We start from the raw sequence: 16,366 nt of genomic DNA on the forward strand, positions 1-16,366 counted from the left end.
AAATAAAATAAAAAATAATTTTTAAAAAAAAGAACCATACGCAGTGTTTAATAAAAACAGAGACGTCATGTCGTCCCTTTAATTCTTCGTCTAACTCTTTTAACTAAATACCACTATTTGCATAATATAAGCTTATTTGTACTGGGACTTATATTCAGATGTTAAGTATCTTGCTTAGCCTTATGTTATCAGAAAGTTACCAGATGCCTTCCATTGAAACCAAAGGCTAGTTTCACAAGAGGAAACATTACTACCTCCGCTTGAATATGACATGCCCCATATCTGACATATGGCAACCTGGATGTCTGGTCACATGTTTATTAGACAGCACTATCTGGACTCGGACTCCAACACAGACATCCAAGTGTGTCACTTGAATGAATCTGTTTGATTAGATCATCTGTATGGGTTACCATCCTTTTAGTCTTCCTGACACTTTATGATGGGCTATTTAGTGTTTGACAGCTAATTATTATCCTACAATGGAGAAAGAAATGTTTGTGGTTCTAGTTCTCATCTTGAGAATCATTGTTGAAGTCGTAAGTACCTCCTCATCCTTCCCATGAAGTGACATCAGAATAGTAGATTATTGAAGATCGATATAGTGTGGTTCCTTCAAAGCAAACTAACGTAATAGACAATACACTGCATTGTGTAGCCCTGGGGCTACTGGGTACCTTAAACGTATAGGATGCCTTTCTCAGGGTTTTAAAGTATGCTACCTTTTACCTGTATTTCCTTTGCTTTTCTTCTTTTACCTTTAGTTTGGTTTCATAAGGGTTTATCCTGTGCCCTAAATTCACACTAGTGTGCACTAAATTCACACTAGTGTGTACTTGCAACATTTACAATTTGAATTGGCTTTCTTTAAATAAAAACCCATGCAATAATGCCAGTGTAATCTATAGATGGTCATTTGTTTTTTTGATTCATTTTAATGGATACTGTTTACCACAGATTCAGTTTGTAAACCCTTTCCCATGTGTCAAACTTTATCAACAAACATTTCTAAGGGCTCTGTGTCACCAGTTTCAGCTGGTGCTGTGTGACGCCAGTGGCCGATCCACAAGTCTTCATCAGAAGTGATATAGTGGCTTAATATAGGCTTTTTGTGTTTGCCAGATCAGCCTTCCTAGTTTAAGTTGAGAGTTGTGGTGCAATTTTTAAAAGGGATTCAACAGGTTTCCCCCTTCTCCTTTTGTGATGCTCCAATGGGACCTTAACCTGGTCCTCATGTACTTGATGTACACTCTGAGCTGCTTCACAGCTACGGCTACTTGCTATCAAGACTGTGTTCCTCGTCGCCATCACCTCGGCAAAGACAGTGAGCTTCAGGCTCTTTGTGTTAATCATACACCACCTTTTCCCCAAACAAACTGGTTTGCAGACTAGTTAATCTTTTCTGCCAAAAGTTGTGATGCCATTCCACATCGATGAAACCATCACCCTGCCAGCGTTCTATGCGTTGCATCACCCCTTTAAGGAGGAGGAAAGACTCAATCTCTGGACCCCAAGAGAGCACTGAGAATCTGCATAGAGTGTACCAGAGAACACCAGGTGGACGAACAGCTCTTTGTGGGGTTTGCTGGTGCGGAAGAAGGCAAATCATTGCAGAAGAGAACCTTCTTCCACTTGGTCGTTCTTTGCATTTAAATCTGCTATGCACTGGCTAAAGAGCAGCCTCTGGAAAGACTGCGTGCTCATTCTACCAGGGCCAAAGCTGCTACCACTTTGCCAGCATGGGGACGTCCTGTCCTAGACATCTGCCAGAAACCTACATGAGGGTCTTTCCATACATTCACAGAACACTAGTGCCTGGAAAGCCAGGTTTGTTGAGAGGGGCACTTTGCCTACGCGGTCCTGTACGACCTTCTGGTTTGAGTCCATCCACAGACTCGCCTCCCAATAGCTACTGCTTTGGTATCTATTCAAAAGTGGAGGAATCTGCAGCTAGAAGTCTCTATCAGAAAAACAAGTTACTTACCTTCAGTAATGCTCTTTCTGGTAGAGACTATCTAGCCGCAGATCCACACCAACCCTCCTATCCTCCTTGTTCTGATTGGACTCTACTCATTAATAATATCCTAGTCTAGGATCCTGTTCACAACCAATTCGCCCATGAGGCTCAACGTCTGGGAACATGGACAGCCTCAAAAGCAGCTGACACCGTGTCTGGGAGACCCTGCACATAATTTCTGGCGTCTGGGCAGATCCACATGGTGCCTCCGCACGGCGCTCCAAGTTACTACTGAAAAGTTCCTGGATCCAGTCTGGTGCCTGGGGCATATTCAAAAGGTGATGAATCTGCAACTAGATAAAGTACCAAAAAGAGTGTTACCAAAGGTAAGTAACTTGTTCAATTAATCTATTCAACACCACATTGTTTATAACTCAAATATCTGCTTTAAATATATTTTTGTAACTGAGCCAGTTTTCTCCAAACATCAACTTACAAATTCAGAAAATACAGATTTTTGTCTCCAGTGCATATTCTCATTTTTGATATACATATATTTATTCAACCAAGATAACGTGTCTAATTTAGTAGAGTGGGTTGCACACAGGAGAGCTACTTACATGTAGCTGTAGTGCTACAAGAAGCTACTCATTGGAGACGCCTGTTTGTCTTATGCACCCACATTGATGACTTGGAGTGGACTTCCTCTTTTGTCCCCAGGCTCGGGGCCCCTATTTTTGCTCCTTACTTGTCTCCTCTGACAGTGGAGTGACTTCGAGTTGATGTGTCTAAGAGGAAAACGTTCTTTTGAGTGGGCTTTCCCTCAGTCTTGTAATGCCATGTGCTTATTGGATTGTTTCTCTCATTCCCTGTGGTAAATGGTGGAGATGGTGTTTCTACTCCATCTATATCATGTTATTAGCACTTTTGCAGGGGTAGTGCATGATGGTTTTAGCGCTACCAGACAGCTTCTCCGGTCTGGAATTGATTTGGAGGACTCTCTAACCAGGTCCGTGGGATCATCTTATACCTTTATACCATTTATACCACGCTCGTCTTCCAGTGGAGACCCTTCAATGGTTCTCTCCTCTGGTGCACTGTTTTTTGTTTAGACACTGGTGTGAGGGGGAAGTTTGACCTAGTTCAGATCTTTCTTTCCCACCTTAGTGTTTCCACCCACGTTTGTCTTTGCATTTCACGTGCTAACTTCCTTTGGTGGTGCGATACTTTGCATTTTGTCCCTCTGCTGCCTTCAGTGGGAAGAACTATTTGCCCTGTAGACCTTGTTCCGCTCAATTCATGAGTGTCATTTGCTGTTCTAAATGCATGCAATTGGCCTGGTCTTGGTAACCTGTGCGATCTGACTTTGGACGGTGTGCTGCAATGGTTGAGATTCCTGCCATTTGGGCCCTTTTGGTTGCTCACCAGAAGGCCCTTTACTGATGGTGTACATGGTTCTGATCCCCTTTGGCTCTGGGGTGGTGGCCAATGGCCCCTTTACTTAGTGTTTTTCTTTCTGGTCCTTACATTGTGTTGGCATCTTTTTTTTATGTCTTCACCATATTGAATACCCTGGTAGGAGTTCCTTTGGATGGTACGGCATCTTTGTTGCTGGAATTGCTGGTGCCCTCTGCCTCGCTGCTGCCTGTTGCTGTAGGGTATTGCACTGAGTTGTAACACTGTAAAATGAATTGCTGCCGGTAGCCTCCCTTCCTTCTAATATTAAACAACAGACTGCCCACAGTATCTATTTCTATTTCTGCAGAGGTCTATTTTTTAGGTCGAAACCTATCCGACAGCACAGCTGTCTGGTTTACTAACGGTATCTTAAGGACATTCACAATTCTTCCCAGGGAATGCATTCCGCCCACTGCTGACCATTGGCTTTGTGGTTTGTTTCTCACATTTTCTTGCTTTGTGTTTGCTGGCTTTGTTTTAGACTGTCCAGCTTGAGTTTGTCCTTTCTGTGGCCCATACCTTATTTATTGAATCCTTCCAAGTGCTCCTTTTCTGTAAACAGGCTTTTAAATGTTGTTATTTTCCTGTCACATTTGCTGTGCATTCAAAGACAGGGGTCAACTGTCAGGCTCTGTCTTCCGATGTAGGTTGGTGTTTACTTTTCATTCTCTGGCTTCAAAGTGAAACGATGTATGTGACATTCATACTGGCTACTGGGGGTAATTCAAGTAATTCTGAAGTATGGTCGAAACAAATATTTTAATATGATCAAACCAAATCAATACACTATGTAATGACATTTCTATGCAACATTGTTTGTGCGCTGTACACTTTTATCAGTAAAACTGTTTGTGCAAATGTAATGGTGATTTCAACTGAAGATGTGCTGTCTGTCATAGCAGTGCACTACCACACTATGCATACTCCACTTTACCCCACTCCACACTATGCCACTCCACACTGCGTCACTGCACTCTACTCTGCACCATTCCATCTTACACCACTTCACTCTTTGACTCTCTACTCTACATCACTCTACGGCAATGCACTGTACTCTGTTATGCACCACTGCACTCTTCGCCACTGCACTCTACACCACTCCAGGCTCTACCACTCCTTTCTACCCTGCACCACTCCACGACACTCCACTCTATGCCACTGCACTCTACACCTATGCACTCTACTCTGTATCACTCCACGCCAAGGCACTCTATGACAATTCACCCCTTGCCACTCTAATCTACTATGCACCACTGCACCTAGCCTGCACCACTCCACTATACCACGCACCACTCCAATCTACGCCACTTCAATCTACTCTGTGCCACTGCACTCTATGCCACTTCACTCTATGCTACTCCACTCTATGCTACTGCAATCTACGCTACTGCAATCTACGCTGCACCCCTCCACTCACGACCTCTCTACGCCACTGCACTCTATGCCAATGCACTGTACACCAATTTATTCAAAACCAATGCTCTTTACGCCTCTGCACTCTACCCTAATCTACTCTGCAATACCGCACTCTACGCCACTACACTCTACTCTGCAACACTTCACCACTGCATTCTATACCACTACATTCTACACCTATGTACTCTACTTCACTGCACTCTATGCTACTCAGTACTACTCTGCACTACTGTACTCTATGCCACTCTACACCTCTGCACACTACGCCACTCTACTATACACCACTGCACTCTGACAGTCTACTCTGAAACACTGCACGGTCTGCCGCTAAACTCTACACCACTGCACTCTACTCTGCACCACTCTACTTTAGGCTACTGCACTCTTCTCTGCACTGCTCCACTCTACACCACATCACTCTACTCTGCAACACTGTACTCTCCACCACTGAACTTTATGCCACTCTACTCTGCACCATTGCACTCTGCCGCTGCACTCTACTCTACACCACTCTACTCTATGCAACTCTACTGCACTCTACACCAATGCACTGTATGCCATTACACTCTACAACACTCTACTCTGCATCGTTCCACTCTAAGACACTCTAACCTACTCTGCACCATTGTACTCAGTCACTGCACTCCACTATATGCCACAACGCTTTATGCCACTGCACCCTGCAACACTGCACTTTCTGCCACTGAACTCTGTGCCACTCTTCTATCCACCACTGCATCACTCTTCACCACTCTACGCCAATGCACTCTACACCGCTACACTCTACACCTCTCTACACTACACTATGCCAATACACTCTACTCTGCACCACTGCCCTCTAAGCCACTCCACTACACCCCAGTGCACTCTATGCTACCACTCTACCCTACCCTGCACCACTCCACGTTACTTCCCTCTACTCTGAAACAATCTACTTTACGCCACTGCACTCTACTCTGAAACAATCTACTTTACGCCACTGCAGTCTACGCCCCTGTACTCTATGCCCCACCACTCTATGCCCCACCACTCTACTGTGCACCACTCTATGCCACTGTGCTCTACACCACTCTACTCTAAACCACTGCACTCTACACCACTCTACTCTAAACCACTGCACTCTACGCCAATGTACTCTACACCACTTAATTCAAAACCAATGCACTCTACACCACCATACTCTAATCTGTAACATTCTACTCTACGCCACTGCAAGCTATGCCACTCTACACTACTACGTTCTGTCACTGCACTCTATGCCACTCTAGTCTATTCTGCACCACTGAACTGTACGACACTGCTCTCTACAGCAATCTACTCTGCAGCACTTTACGCCCATGTGCTCCATGCCACTCCACTCTACACCACTGCACTGTATGACACTCAACTCTTCAAGACTGCATTCTCTGCCACTGCAGCTCTACACTACTCTACTGCACTCTACACCAATGCACTCTACACTACTCCACTCTACACTAATGCACTCTCCACTACTCTACTCTGCACCACTACACTCTGAGGCACCCTAATCTATTCTCCACTACTGCACTCTACGCCACTCTATTCTACACCTCTGCACTCTATCCTGGACCACTCCACTCTGAAACAAACTACTCTACACCACTACACTGTACTCAAACCTGCGCCACTCCAGTCTACGCCATTGCACTCTATGCCACTGCAGTCTTTGCTGTGCCACTCCACTCTAATCTGCACCACTCTATCCTACGTCATTTCACCCTACGCCTGTGCACTCTATACCATTTTACTCAAAACCGATCCACTCTACGCCAATCTACTCTGGGCCACTGTACTTCACACCACTACAATCTATTCCACTATATGATGCTGTACTCCACTCTATGCCACTCGACTCTACGCCACTCAACTCTACAATATGCTATTCCAGTCTATGCCACTCCATGACACTACACCACTGTGACGCTCTACGCAACTCCCTCACTCATGCCACTTTACTCCACTCTATTCTAAAACACACTACTCCACTCTGTGCCACAACACTCTGACACTCCCCTCTATGCCACTCTACATCACTCTGACAATCTACTTCACGCCATTGTACTCTGCAACACCCTCTACACCACTCTGCTCTACCTCACTCCACGACACCCTGTGCCACTCCACTCTACATCACTCTACTCTACGCCCTTCCAATCTACAACACTCTATTCCCTCCATGACACTCCACAACGCTTTGTGCCACTCCCTGACACTTTAATTCACGCTACTCAACTCTACTCTACACCACTTCACACCATCCCACGAGTTTCTACACCACTCTACTCTATGACATTCAACTTTGCGATACTCCAATCCACACAACTCTCGTTTACGCCACTAATTTCTAGCCACGCTGGTGAACAACATAGCTAAAACATATTGTCAAAGCCAATAACTCATGCGTAGGTGCGACATATTGGCTTTGCTAATGCTTGTTTAGTGAAAGAGTGTGAGTTCAGTACCATTTTTTACTACTTTTCTGTCCTATTGACTTGACCTTCCGGGTTCTTTTTTCATCCTGCTTTTTTTAGGGGAAGGCGATCTGCTGGGGCTTTCTCCATGTTGGAGTCAATCTTGTTAAATGGGTTGTCTTGATCAAAATGTGTGCTCTGTTAGGGCGCCAGAAGGGAATGTTCCTTGCTGAGTTTATTTTACCGATCACTGTTTTGTTGGTCTCTGCCAATGTAGCTCTAGTGTGCTACCAGTGGAAGGTTCTATGTTGGAATGACGACGGACTATGGATAGTGTGATTCCCCACCACCGGTGTTCTCATGCAGCAGTGATGTCATTTTAGCAGCAGACTCTGTTGATGGTTGGGTTCTCCTGCCTGCTGCGCTTATTGCTCTTGCACAGGCGTTTGGGTGTTTTGTCCTTAGTGGAGTGGACGTGCAGTTCATCCTTACGATTTGTCTGTATGCGGGTCTTCTGTTCTTACAGGATCCGGATACTTGGTTCTGGCCACTTGGCCATTTTTGTTGGTGTATTTGTCCTGTAAGGTTGACTGTTCCCTGGGTGTGAGCATGTGTCCGACTGTCTGTGAGATCGGCCAGGACGTGTCCATCTGCTAATTTTGTGCTTTGCACTCCCCCAGTTTTGCTGTCCTTTGGCTCTGTTGATATCGGACTCCTGGGTTATGTCACTGTCCCTGTTGTGCTTCTGTCTGGAGATGGAAGGGATGGTATTCTTGCTCTCAGGGCCTCTCTCCTGGTTGAGCCCTTTGTGAACCATTTGGTACCGCTGTCTGGTGTTTATTTTACTTGGTCAGTATTTTTCTGCTGATATTATGTTCTAGGTGTCTCTTAACTTTTCCTTGCCGGCTAGTGCCCTGAGGCCACAGTTATTTCTGCCCTTGGTGCTTCTACTTACCTTTCAGCTGTAGGTGCTCGTCTGGTGTAGTAGGCCTCTGCTTTGGCCTATGTATATTCTACCTCTGGTGGGTGTTGGTGTGCGTTTACCCTACTCTGTCGCATGATTTATAAGTAAAAGATCAAAGGAACTGATGTCAGTGCTCCAGGGGGTGTCTTATTTGGGTTCATGTCATCACCGGGGAGATGGAGCCACAGTGCCACTGTCTGGTGAAGGAGAGCTCTTTTAAGTTTCCAGGTCCAGTCTGACGACTAGGAGGATTAAGTAGGTGTGGAATCTTCAGGTAGACATAGTATCCACCCAAAAGATTGCAACCGAAGGCTACACTGGTGGCCTCAAATATAGCCAGGTATCGCAGATGCTCCCTGGTTAACAGTCCCTCGCCCCCCCTAACGCACCTGCCCCAACAAACCCCTGTCAGTGTCAAGACACAAACAAGTTCCTTTTTTGGGGGTTAGGGGTCGTAAAACCCCACGGCCGTATTTATTCACACATATATATACAAAAACAAATGTATCTTTATGCACAGTAACCCACATTTGTACAGTTGGTTTACAGGAATTAATGCCTAGCCTTAACAGAGGCACTATTACAGGTATTTTCCTAACAATAACTAAATTATTTTGTTCCTGTTCATTCTAAAATACATTTTCGGGTGAGATCATAACTGGTCCTAGTGTCCTTTCCTCTTAACACCCTGTGTCCAATCAAACTGGACATGGGTGGGTTCCTCCTTATGGAAGGACCCGACCCACCGACCTCCCCTACCAGGATACTCCTATGCAAGGGGTTAGTCTGCCCACTAGGATATTTACCTCAGGCACCCCCTACACCCATCATTTATCCCTGCCTCTCCAAGGGCCTATCCTAGGTTGCATCCAGCGCGCCTGTGAGGGTGGCTGGCAGGTAAGGACCATGTATCAATGACCACCCCAACACCCCTGCGCCCTGTAACCTCCTTTCAACTTGCTGCCAGCACTCCTTGGAGGGTCCTGTGACGCTGCTGTTATGTTGGTTCAAAAGGAAGAGGATGCCTTATATGGACCTAAACTATCCCACCAATAATGGCCTCCCTCTGCCATAGGCCAGCACAGTTCATCTACTATCCGGCCCCCCACTGGGACCGCACCCCGGCTAGCCAGTCCTGCACCGACCATCCCTGGAAAATCGTGGCACACCACACCGCAACCCTGGTTTGGGCACGTCTCGCCCTGAGTTGGGAGGAGCCTAAAGTCAGACATTGAAGAGGCAGAGGCCGCTGCAATCCTCAAGCGATGTTCCGAGTTACCCAACGCTTTGTTGGACCAGTTTTTGCAGAAAGTCCTCCTGCCAGCGTGGCGGGAACACGCTTTCCCAGGGCGGGGGAGGCCACAAAGTCATTGTGGCCCGCTCAGGATGTGTTTTTGTGTTTCAAAAGTAAATTCAAAGGCGAGCTTTGTTTCTAAAATACAAAACAGATGATGCGCGGGGAGATTTCTTCCTGTGTTTTTGGAACATGGTCTTCATTTTACGGCCTGGGTGTGCTGTCCTTGCATAGTGGGACTGGGCTGGAGAAGAAACAGTCAGACATGTACACAACTGCGGGGGCCTTCTGGCGAATGAGCTGGTGGTCGAAGGTTTCCAATGGTAGAGCCTTGTGTTCTCCACATTAAATAAGATGGGGTAACCTTGGATATGGCGAAGCGGGAGCCCTACCGCTTTATAGGCTTTCTGCCATTTCATCAAACTCTAAAAGTGACCACCTTAAGGTTCAGGAAGTCTTTACTTGCCTGGCAAATAAGGGAGCATTGGGTGTAAACCTTCAACTGCAGCAGTCTGCATTGTTCCGATGGTTATATCAGACATTGATTGCGCCAGGGTCTCTAACCCCAGTGCCACAACATAGCTGCTCCCTCCATCACGATAACCTACATTGAACCACACAGAGACAGTCAAAAAGCGGTGGAAATGGCATCGAATGGACAAAATATTGGAGCATAACATTCTGGAATTTAAAAATCAATAGGCTGATTATGTTTTCTTATTTAAAACACCTGGAAAAATCTGCCATTTTAAACAATTTTGGGGGGAAAACAACTTTGAAAGTTGTTTGTGGTTTTTGTCTCTTTACTGACTAGTGTGTGTGGGTTTCGCACGATGCAGCCTATCTTATATAATATAAACAAATAAAATATGTTTGCCGCTGATGATAAACAAGGACTAGTTTTAAGACTAACAGGCACCTGCTTACTAGTTAGCCCCCACTGTCCTCGTAGGGAGTGCGCCACTTCACTTTTTCCTGTAACACGCATGACGTGCACTAGACTGCCCCGAAGAATGTCTCCGGCTCGCTTCGGTTACACACCTTCCTTTGAAGTAGCGTTTCTGGCACTCCAGACAGTCTCTTCCTGTGAGATTCACCTGCACGGGTTTCCACGTCGCCAATGACCCGGAACTAAACTGGATAGCACAGGGCAGGCAGACAATATTAAAGGCCCTGAAGCTCTGCAGTAACTTTTGAAGGTAGGGCTGAGGGTTCCAGGAACAATGTTTCGCATACATGCCGGTTTTATAGGTTTGTCCAGCGAAGCCTTGTGTTGTTGCAATTTGCTTTTTCTGTGGGCCCTCTGCAGAATGTAAATAAGGGCCCCAGAGACTCCGAGATATTCATGTGTCTTGGGCGGAACGGAGCCTCCCTGTAGCTGTGGGGCCTGCGTTACGCCCAGTGCTTAATTTGTAAAATATTAAGTGCCAAGGCTCTGACCAGGCGGCCACTGCAGCTTGCAGATTTTAAATTCCATTGTCAATCAGTTTATTTAAAGTTCACCATAAAAGATACAAACCTAGAGAAAGTTGCACTGCGCTTTGGAACTGAAGAAATAGATATTTGAGCATCCATTGCCATGCTGGAAATTGGACCACCAATCTGATTTCTCAGAGTAGAATTCATTCATAATTACAGGTGCAACTCTCTCAACATTATGAGTGACCTGGGAAATGGAGCGGAATTCCTGGAATTAGAGTGACCCAGGGGATATCTAACTGAGTCACTCCTGATTATGTATTTTCTCAGTGGGAATAGGCATAATCATTTAAATTGGTGTTCCCAGACCGATTCCCCTGAATACAGGTCCCTACGTCTCATGCACATTTTTAAGGTTCTCTGTGGTGAAATGTAAATGGGGAAATCGCAGAGCTGCAGATTTTCCTGTGAAACGTGTATTCCCAATTTGGCCAGAAACTCCTGTTACCAGATAAAGATTTCCTCCCACTTCGGAAAGATGTCCTTAGAGGGGCAAGAAACCTGGGATGGTGACAGAACTGGCAATTTTATGTGCTAATGTCATTAAAGTTACTAAGAATGGTAATTACTTTTCAGAGTAACATCCTCATTCGTTCTAAGAACCCCAACTCGTTTGCACTCCCAATAAAACAGACCCTTCCTTCTCCCCTCTAGTACTCTTGCCTGGTATTCACCATCATTATTTTGTTTGTGTGCACAATGGTGACTGCCAGGGAATTTTAGATTCACCCCTCTCCTCCAATAAAACCATGTACCTCATGCAAACATTTACATATGGTTTGTACAGTTTCCATTAGAGTGAACATGTTTTCAGAAATTGGACTACATCATTAAAATAATATAAAATAACTATGTTCAGCAGAAAAACTGGGAGGAGTCTCGGGTGGAGAAACACCAACCAAAAACAACTGGCATAAACAGACATAAAAGATCACCCTTTGCAATGGTTCAGCTGGAACATCCAGCTAGGTTACGTTCACGTTACTGTTGTGGTGCTGGCAAACTTGTGTCTGTCCTGAGACACTAAGTGCAACTAAGACCATTCCTGGGATGCCAACCCTTTCCAACTAACAACCTATGTCCCTAGAGGATTCTTCGGCGGACATCAAGAGCCTTAAATTGGGATCTCCATCTGACCCATGCTCTCCCGTGGTACTGGCTAAAGCTGCGCAAAAAGTATTTTATTCGTAATAATAGTTTACAAATACAAATTTAGAAATGTTCATACTCTTCCCCCCCCCCCCCAACAATGCCAATAGTGATTTAATCCAAATATAGGAGAAGGTTTTTTACAGCACACATCCTGAAGTTCTGTATTTGGAGGTCTTCCTATATGTGATAATGAAGAAAAAGGAGGGAAATTGAAATAAAACAATTGCCCAGGATCACACAATTTGCGCAAGTGGGGAAGCCGGGAGTGCAATTCTGTTCAGCCACTAGATGTACATGCTTCGCTTCCCCTACACTCACTTTAGGCCCCCACGACTACTACCCTGTTGGCATTCGTGCGGACCTTGGTCACACCAAAGACCAAACTTTTTGGCCCCTGGGAAAATGTTTGCGAGTACCCATGTTATAGAGTGTTGGACACCTCATTGTCAGCTGGCTTGAGCCTGGCGCATTGGAAAATGCAAAAATCCTGCCACTGCTTAAAAAAACCCACTGCGGATCCCAAGGTCCCAGCGAATAATAGGCCCATCTCCCTACTACCCACTTTTTCAAAAATATTGGGGAAAATCTGTTAATTTGCAGCTCCCTCAATTTTTAGAGGGGAATAATCTTTTGCACTCTAGTCAACCGGGCTTCAGACCCTATGTTAGCACCGCGACAGCCCTACTAGAGGTTGCAGAGAACATAAAGGGCTCCCTAGACAATGGAGGGGAAGGTCACCTTGATCATGTTGGACTTATCGACGGCCTTCGATACCGCCCGCCATCAGAGACTCCTTGATCGACTCCAAGCTATTGGAATCAAGGGCATAGCTCTGAAGTGGCACACCTCCTTTCTGGAGGAAAGAAGCCAAGAGGTCTGGTTGTACTCTTTTTCGTCCAAGGCTTGTGAGCTAACGGTTGGAGTGCCTCAGGACTTGGAACTCAGCCCTACTTTGTTCAATGTTTATTCATGCCCTTAGCTGTGTTAGCAGAGACTCTAGCACCTAAACTAATCTCCTATGCTGACGATACCCAGCTTCTCTTGTGAGAAATGAGAAGAGATTGCTGGGGAAGTCATTACAAATTGCCTATCTAATGTGTTCCATTGGTTGTGTATCAACAAACTAAAATGTAATCAGGATAAAACAGAGATTACGTTTTTTAGCCCAACATCGCCAGATTTATGGAGGACCTTCTGGCCGAAGGAAGCCCACCTCCATGGCCCCCAACATGGCACTGTAAAGAACTTAGTAATCCTGTTTGATAGTGCCTATTCTTTTCAACCACAGATCCAGGCATGTGGTTCCTGTTTCGGGCTGTTAAGGTCAATGAAAAAATTCCTTACCCGATTGTTGGTCGACACCAAGAGAATGGTGATCCAAGCTTTAATAACCTCCAGGCTGCACTAGGGAAATGGCCTATGCCTAGGTCTCCCAGAGTACCTTCTTAGTAGACTGCAGGTGGTGCAAAATGCGGCAGCCCGTATCCTCCTTCACCTTTGCCCGAGAACACGCATTTCCTCGCAACTAAAAGCTCTGCACTGACTCCTCATTAAAACAAGCATTTACAATGCAATAGGTCTCGCAGTTACGCAAGTTTGAGCTATTGGCACTGTAAATGGCTATGCCTTTGATTTTGGTTTTAAAAATATAAAAAGGCATAGCCATTTACAATGCCAATAGCTTAAACTTGCGTAGCTGCGAGACAATAGCAAACGTATGTGTACACACAAATAAAGCAGACAACGTACATAAATAGAAGCTCACGTCTAGTGAATACGCACACAACATGCATACCGCGCAGAAATACGGTAGAAACACACACATATGCAAATTATACAAGCACACAGCCCACCCACAAAACATATATATATATAGCATGTACACACTAAAGCTATATAAAACTTTACTGCATACATATTAACTCTTACGTTTAGGCACGAGTGCACACGTACTACTACTCAGAAACGCGCACTAATACGCCAAGAACTTCTGTTCAGAAAATATCCTTCGTGTAACTGTTGCTACAATTACGGCTTAAAAGTAAAAAAATTAACAGTAAGAGATGTTCACAAATTCTGCTGGTAACCCACGGTGTGGATTACAGGCCGACAACTTGCAAAGGAACGTGCCAAAATCCCCATAGCGGGGAATAAAATGGAAAATCATATTTACAGATGAGACGGGGTCGGGGGGTATTGGTACAACATTAGCTAAATGATATTTATAATTAAAAAAATAGCATTTCCTAAGAACTGGAGGCGTGTTCCCCGTCGCAGGTCCTGTAAAAAAAAGAATTCACTGTCGGGTGCGCATGTCTGGATAAGGTGAGGCATAAAATAGGTTTTATTGGGAATGCTCCTTGTTGAGACCTGCCCAGTCCTGCGTGAATTCTTATTTTAGAACAATTATTTTAATTATATTCCGTTGTGCATGGATTGTGAAGAAATTGCAATAAGAAAATATAAATATTAAACTGGTAATTAAGCGACAACTAAACGAACTCCCTACATAAATATCACAGAGTAGGATATATATATATATATATATATATATATATATTTTATATAGTCGCACAAAATTGTCTTTATTTCGGAAATTGTAATTGTAGGTAATGATGACGCGTTTTATGTCATTTAATTAACAAAGAACACGCAAATGCCACCAGTGTGCTTTTCATGGTCCGCAAACATGCGTACAGGTAATGTCACCCTTAATCCGTTTTCATACCTACGGGCCACAATTAAATGGCCATAGCGCCTGTAAACAGGGGTAAGGCGCTGCAATGAAATTGTAAACACACGGTGTGCAGGTTGTGTGTCACCGGCCAACGATAATCTCTTCTACTTTGAAAACCACGTGGGTCCTCTGTACTTCGCACGCAGTCTACACACACCCATCCAGATCACCAATAAACAGCGTTCTCGTCGGTAAACACACACCCGGGGGTACATGTCTACAATCACCCATCCACAAGGCGCCTTCCATTTCAGCGCCATGAAGTGGCCGTGGAAGTTCAGACGCTATAGAAATAACCCGCTCATAAGATGTCTGTCAGCGTATGCGTGGATAGCTGATACAGAACACGAGTCACATAAAACTCACTATGGGGAGAGAGTAAAATGGCAGATAAGCACGGCGTGTAAAGCACATCTGTCTTGCAAGTAGAAACATAATTTGAAGATGTACAGGTGTATAACGCTGAGCTTACGACCCCCTACATCTGTGTAAGAAGTGTTGAGCAGAGATCTGCATGACACAGTGAACCCCCCCACGCGTTCCAGTAAACACATCACCTGCAATCAGCAGTGAAAAGTCACCATCTGCCTGTGCCCCCTAGAGCCCAGGCCAGTCGTGCCTGCTGCAGCCCCAAGGCGCATAGAGGGCACCAGAGGCACGGGCAGTTCAGGGCACTAAAGGTGCACGAGGCACCAGCAGAGCAAGTGCTAGTGTTTGGGGGAGGGCAGCGAGTGGGGCGCATAGAGTAGCGCACAGAGCAGGCAGAAATGGGGCACAGAGCAGGCACAGTGCATTGCACGGGGACGGCGCAGGGCACACGGCGTATCGGGCCACATGTAATTATCGTGTGGGAGCCCGTTTACCAGGGCACAGTGGTAGAGATGGCACGGGCGCCGAACAGACAAAATGCAGGGTATGAAGCAGTGCACGAAGGTACAGGTAACGACCAGCATTGCGCAGGGTTTTCTGATAGTGGGCATTTGTGCAAGTTGGAAAGGAGGTAATTCTGCTCCCGGAGTCCATCACTGCGCCTGTAGCTTGCTAACAAAGGAGCGCACTTAGCCGAGTCCGCCACTTCAAGGGAGCTGAAATCATATTCTGCCCAATCTGAGAAAAGCGCACTGAGAGGTTCAGGGTGAACTGCCTTAACGTGCCCGAGGTGACCCCAGGCTCCCCCAGTAAAGTCCGAGGACAGATCCAGGTACTGGGAGAGCCGGAGCTGGCATACGTCCCAGAAAAGGGATGAGTTCACACGAGGGAAGGGCTCTGATAAGACAAACGCTTTATATTTTTCGTGAGGCCTACCCCTCATTATGTCCGGAGTGAAGGTATCACCGCCGCCGGCCCGATTCGGCGCGAAAACCGGAAGTCAGGCGGCGTCATGCCTGTCGTGGGCCAGGACTTCCGCCTTCCGTGGGCAGCCCGCGCCCACGGAGTGGCTGGTCGAGAGGAGAAGTGGTGACGCGGGGCTCCCATG

Source organism: Triturus cristatus, chromosome 10 (assembly GCF_964204655.1).
Source record: "Triturus cristatus chromosome 10, aTriCri1.1, whole genome shotgun sequence".
Taxonomy (NCBI): domain Eukaryota; kingdom Metazoa; phylum Chordata; class Amphibia; order Caudata; family Salamandridae; genus Triturus; species Triturus cristatus.